This window comes from Cajanus cajan, chromosome 4 (assembly GCF_000230855.2).
Source record: "Cajanus cajan strain Asha chromosome 4, NIPB_CcT2T_4, whole genome shotgun sequence".
Classification (NCBI taxonomy): domain Eukaryota; kingdom Viridiplantae; phylum Streptophyta; class Magnoliopsida; order Fabales; family Fabaceae; genus Cajanus; species Cajanus cajan.
This window is the reverse complement of record NC_138520.1, coordinates 74,123,995-74,130,750: the sequence shown is the minus strand read 5'-3', so window position 1 is coordinate 74,130,750 and position 6,756 is coordinate 74,123,995. Positions and strand designations below refer to the sequence as shown.

General features: G+C 31.6%; 1 long non-coding RNA gene across 1 annotated transcript; it reads left to right on the top strand.

Annotated features, from left to right (window-relative positions):
- Positions 1 to 3,844: 3,844 nt before the first annotated feature.
- LOC145956961 (uncharacterized) lies at positions 3,845 to 6,158 on the top strand. The gene is made up of 2 exons (XR_014433392.1): positions 3,845 to 5,036; positions 5,956 to 6,158. It is a non-coding gene; the product is annotated as an uncharacterized LOC145956961 (long non-coding RNA).
- The last annotated feature ends 598 nt before the right edge of the window (positions 6,159 to 6,756 follow it).

Sequence of the window (6,756 nt, the reverse complement as noted above, 5' to 3'; positions counted from 1 at the left end):
AAGAAGCTAGTGAAATAAGCTCTAGAACTAAAGAAAATCCTACTTCTTTTGATTCTTCTAAAACCTTGTGAGATCCTTTCCTTAGTCGAACTATATTAGTAGATTGTTATATTCAAAGCTTGGAGGCCAAGAATCCAAAGTTGAGAGTCGTGCTTAGTTTTTCGAGTTCTTCCTCATCTTTTCTCTTTTTGGAGTGATTCAAGATAAGAGACGTTTGTTGATTGAATATAGTTGAAGGATGATTATTGATTTCTATAAGTATTCTTCATCTTTGTCATTGAATTTGGTTGGAATTGATGAGATAAAAATGAGTTTGAGTATTGTTCTTGAAGGTTTTTCTTTAAAGAAGAATGTGATGATTTTTGAAGTATATTGGTTGCATGTGATGTTTTATGCTGAAGTTGAGTTATATATATATGTTGTGTGTGGAATGAGAGGCATCATGTGTGATTCTTCAAGGATTTCTCTCACTTGATAGCACTAAGTCGAGGTTGAGAGGCGTCAAGTGTGAGTCAAGCAAAGACTCTTTACCTAAATGAGACTAGACGTGGGTTTAACGACATCATACATGATTAGCAAAGGGGTTCTCTGCCTTATCAACACTAGGCACGAGTGGATTGACTTCGGGCATAGGCGAGCCAAATGCTCTCTACCTTAATGACGTCAATTACAAAAAGAATCATCGAGCATGAGTTGTTGAATGAGAAACTTGGTGTTTTAAGTTGTTTAAGTATTGAAGTATGGTGATTCACTTACATAATTATAACATTGTATTACTATAGATATTCATTGATTTAGGATGATGTATAATGATGTTTGATGTTACTTTAGTTGTAAGTTGCAAATTGAATGAGAGTTGTTTAAGTTGATAAATGGTGATGAGATACATGTCTAATTTAAGATACAAAAAAATTAGAGGAGAATGAAAGTTGTTTTTAAAATTAAAATATTTCAATGTATGGATATAAGTTGTGGTGCTCTAGGAGTCCAATGATGAGAACTTGTTATTGAGTGGGTCAGCTCTTAAATGGATAGTTATTATTATGTTATCTCCTCTAGGTTTTATGTGGAATAGTGTGGGGTTAGGTCAAGCCACATTGATTATAAAGTAACCAAATGTTGATTTGTATGGGGGTAAGATCGAGCTATACATGTATAAAGTGATCAAACTGAGTAGAGTATGAAGTCGAGGAGTAAGATTCTTAACTAATTGCTAGAAAGGTATGTAGTATTTGGAGGATAGTTGGTGGACTAATTTCATGTGAGACTTAGATATGCATTCTAAGGCTATGGTAGACTCACACCTAAGTTGTTCTACCCTGATAGTGGTCCTAGGTTTTCTTAGTTTAAGTGACGAAACTTGAGAAATCAGTTTAAGTTGTTTACTATGTTCTTTGGGAGGCTTAAAGTTGTATCCATTTGATCTCATTGCAATAGGTCATTTGTAGTGACTTGATAGGATCAAACAACTTAAATTGTCACCTTTGTTGTAGGAGATGTCCACAAGTTATTATATGTGATAACACATTAGTTGATTTTTTTCGTTTATGCTTATAATGTTGTTCATATTGTAAGTTGTATTTGATGGATTGAAAGTTGTAAATGATGGTGATAACGTTGATGTTGTGCTTTGAACTAACTTGTTGTTTAAGTTGTTAATTTGTGTTTTTATGGTTTTGTTGATTATTTCACAAGTTTTTCTTTTCCTTGTGGTTAGACTGCAATGATCACACTTGATATGAGAGTAAGATATGATTAGGTTGGATGGCTTGCTTGGAGAGTCATGTTAGAGATGACATAGTTTTGTGAAACTACTCTGATGTAGTATGATTTTGTTTAGACTTTTGATAGACACATAGGACTTATATTTTTAGTACTTGTATAGTTGATGTACATTGTATGTGTACACGCTATATAAGTATCCACATAAAGGACTTTATGTTTTCAGTCATGTTGGTAGGAACTATTTTTAAGTTTTCTGCACCATATGCATTTATCTGTTGAATGAATGCCTTGGTGACTATTACATAAGAACTCTATATTAATAGATTATTTTATATTTTTTGTTGTATAGTAATTATATTATATTAAGTATAATGACTTACTGAGTCGTTACAAAATACTAAATAGTTGATAAATAATTGAATTTCTTAAAATGTTGTCATCAACTTGATTATTTTTTTGGTAATGTGTATAGAAAAAGCTTTTAGAAGACACTTTCATAAATAGTTGAGTTACTTAAAATGATTGAGTTTCTTACATTATTTTTTATTCATATTCTTTGAAATGATGATTTTATATATATATATATATATATATATATTATTTTTATGTAACATTTATTTTTATAACATTTAGATTAAGAATAGTTCCGACGAAGTCGAATGATACTCCCACCAATTTCATAGTACAAAAAGATTCAGATTATGAATAGTAGTTATGGTACTCATCACAAGATCAATGTTTATCAATGTTAAAATAATGTTTAGTTAATAGAAGTTACACTTTACAAGTATAAATTAATTTTTAATTGTCAATTTTTGAACATTATATAAATCATCTTGGATTAAAAAAAAAGATTAATCATCGTAGTTAATATATTTAATTATTTATAAATCTCACCTCATTAATAGATTATATCTAATGCACAAGTTGTTAGATAATCTTTGTAAAAAAAAGTTGTTACATAATCAAAGAGGAAAATACATGTAGTTAAACTGCTTTTATATAAATTATTATAATATATTTTTAATAGTTATCCTGAAATTTTTTTCTTTTAAAAAAACAGTTTATGGATATATCATATTTACTATTTTTTTCCAGTTTTTCTATTATAATATTTATATTTTAAAAAAAGAGACAAAGTTTAATATTTACTTAAAAAATAAAAATAATAATAAAGTAGATGATTATTATAAAAGAATAATAATTAATAATTATTAATTTTTTAATAAACGAAAGATATAATAATCTATTATTTAAATGAAAAAATAGTTATTAAAAGATATCTTTTCTGTATACGTATGGATTATAAGATATGTCTAAATAAATTGCAAATACTCATTCAAATGCACCACCACTATTACGAAGTTAAGAGCCAAATGATAAGCTACGTTAAGGTTTTTCATGTATTGAATAAAAAAGTTGTGCATAAAAGGTAGAACATATTGCTTGACGATATACTGTCTTTTGGTTAAAGTTAATTGATTTAATTTGAATATAGTTAACATTTATATTATAAATGTTTCTACTTTACAAGACAGATTCAGATAAGAAAGGATGTGAAAGGAAAAATTAATTGCATGCACAAGGCTACAGGCACATGGGAGCAGAAAAACATGTGAAGAAGATTCAGAACAACTTTTTTCATGAATTATATTTTTAGGATAAAAGAACAAAGTTTGCACCTTAGTTAAAAATTCTATTGGGAGGGTTGTTGTACACGTAGCTAAGCGGAAAAATAGATGATGATGATGATGGGACCATGGCTAATGATACCCATTACTTGCCCCATCCTTCCTCCATCATCATCATCACTTTACATGCACAGAAATCTATGTGAAATTGTGATTGCAAATGATCTAGTGTGGGTCAGTTCCCATGCATGGATACGCTTTGCATTAAAAAGTTAAAAGCATCCAATCATTTCTTCATCAATGGATAAACGACACACCCTCCTATCTTATCCCATACAATCCATGGGATAGTCACTCCAAGCGAGTTTGAGTGGTTATTGAAAGATGCTATCCAACTTGGTTGCTGAGAATTTTGGACACTTACAACAAGCTTTGGTCGCTCAAACTGAGTGTTGGTTGTTTAAAGCGAGTTAACTTCATTTAAGTAAATGATTAATTTGCTTAACTGAAACCAAATTTGCTCTTTTGATTTTCATGAAAGTTATAGTCTTGGATATTAGATTTTCAATGACTTTAAAATCATCTAAAAAGGAGATTTAAAATTCTAGTTATGACATTTTCTAATGAGTAAAGGTCAAACTGCTATCATTTAGGTAATCTGTGATATTTTTTTGTTGTTGTGATTTTTAATATAGTAGATGATGGAATAGAACTTGTGTCCTTCATAAGATTTGTAGATAATACTTTTATCTTTATATGAGATAAAGTTGAATTTTATAAGATTAGTTGTAACATCCCAATTTTCAAAATGGTAATTACTATTATTATTATTATTATTACATAGTATTTGGTCATAATTTGAGGATTATCTTTTATTTCAATTGTAGCTAATTTACACTCCATTTATGATTAATTGTAGGTTTTAGAAAGATAGGTGTGTTAATGGACTTAATTAAATAGTTGAAAAACTTTCTTTTTGTTAAAATCGTTTTCGCAGGGCTGACTGGCAAGCCTCGGTTTTTGGGGCATAACTCGGTCTGTGGTTGTCCAAATGATGCAAACTTTGTATCAATGGAAAGCTAAGAGAAAATAGTATAACTGTTATGAAGAAACCATTTTCAAATTCATTCATCTACCATGTTAAATATTCTAAACACCGCAACAGCTTTGACTCACGCTGGCAGCCTGACTCCTATTCACTAAAACGGTCATATCTGGAGTTATACACCTCCTTTTTCGGTGATTCCAAAACGACTGAAAAGATAACAGCCACGGCTAAAACTTTCATGAAGACCACCTGACCAAATTCTGCCATCTAGAAGGTCTAAATCATCGTGCTTAAGAACGTGTCCACTAAATCATCCACCAGCACCACTAACTCATCCAATAACTCCACTAATTCTTCTACCAACTCCACCAACTCCACTAATTCATTTCATATTACTCCACTAAGCCCATTTTACTTATATTTTAATGTGTTATGAAGGCTATAAATAGCCCTTCACTTCTCCATTGCAAACCATCCCTCAATTCTCATTCTCTCTTCTCTTCTACTCTCTCTCATTTCCTCTTCTTCTCTTTGAAGACCAAGAGGAATCCATAGGAGGAAGCTCTGGTCTATTTACAGTTCTGGTCCCTATCTAAGAAGAGAAGGTTCTGCTCAAGTTACTATTCATCCAGGTACGGGGGAAAAGGGGATTATTTATATGTAGAGTACATGAGGGAATTGGGTAGAGGAAGAATTTCTTAGGATTATGATTTTATAATTATTTTATTTGAAGAATCATTAGTTCTATTGAAATTATGTGTTGAGGTCTATAGATATGCCAAATTGTAGGAATAATGATCTGGGAAGAAAGAAGAAATCATAAGTGCTGTGAACTAGAATTTGGAATAATTATGAGTTTCACTGTTATATTAAATTGATTATCTTATTGATTATTATAATTTATGAATATTATTGCTATATTACTCGTTAAGAATGGATGATCTTGATGTGAATTGCTTGAGGGGTGTGTAAACCCTCATTTTGTTGGGCTTATCTGTTGTGTATGTGATGTGTATGTGATGTGGAATTATGTACGTGATGTGAATTTGAGTTATGAAATGAGAAGTGTGGAATGTGATTGAGATGTGAATGAGATGTGATTATGGTACTGATGACCAGGGGTGAGCACGACCCTAAGCTGATGGGTAGCGTGACCTTGGCACAGTATTATGTCAGGGGTGAGCACGGCCCTAGGCTACTAAAAAGGGTAGCGTGACCTTGGCACAGTGTTATGTCAGGGGTGAGCACGGCCCTAGGTTGGAAAAAGGGTAGCGTGACCTTGACATAGTGAAATTTGTGTGGATTATGAATGAATTGTAATGTTCAAGTGGATTGTGATGGATTGATGTAATTGTGAATTGAGATGTGAATATGATGAATGGTTGATAAATTATGACACACACACACACACACACACATATATATATAGATAAATGCTTATGAATATTTTATTAAATAATGAGTTATTATGAGATTATATTGTGATGTGTTTGTATGTACTTTGCATATAGATATTTTCTTTTCTCACCGTATAAACTGTGGATATTTTAGGAGAAGAAGATCCAGCTACGAGTGGCATCTAGGATGCCAACAGTTAAAATTCTGGGAATGCTCTCATCGGGGCAGAGGATTTCTAGGATGAAATATTTATGTGTATTTGGCACTGTAATATTGTTTTGAAAACAATTTGTAAAACTCTTGTGTTTTATGTTTTATATCTCTATTAATGTGATTGTCGAATTTTTTTATGTGAACCCTTTTACCAACTTAGAAAATTTAACCTTCTTAAATGTATTATAAATTTTTTTTTTCATATATGTGTTGGGGTAGTAAGGGTGTCACATTAGTACAACTTCTTATCTGTTGATCTTTGTGAAGGTCATCGTTGCTAAATAATTGAGTTTCCTGTAGTTCATTTTATATAGATTTATAATGATAATCTAAGTTACATATTATGCAAGTTGCCTACTACTATAAGTTGCCTATTGTTGTAATTTATCAATCAATATCACTTAAATAAAAAACATAATTATGTATATATGAGTCGTAGGTATAGGACAATGCCCAACATGGGGTACCCTAAGCTTTGTAGACCCCTAAAATTGTCCGGGTCGGAAATAAAGCTTGAAGACTCTCGAAGACTGAAGGATAATCAGCCAGAAGGACTCCTGGAAAGCCCTAGGAGGGTTCTCTGTAGGTCTAGAGGTCTTAGAATAGCTAAAAATAAAGAAGTGGAGGGAAAAAGCCCAATACGGCCGTACTGAACTCAATACGGCCGTATTGAAGCTTCAATACGGCCATACTGAAGTCAGTACGACCGTATTGACACTTCAATACGACCGCTGCGAACTC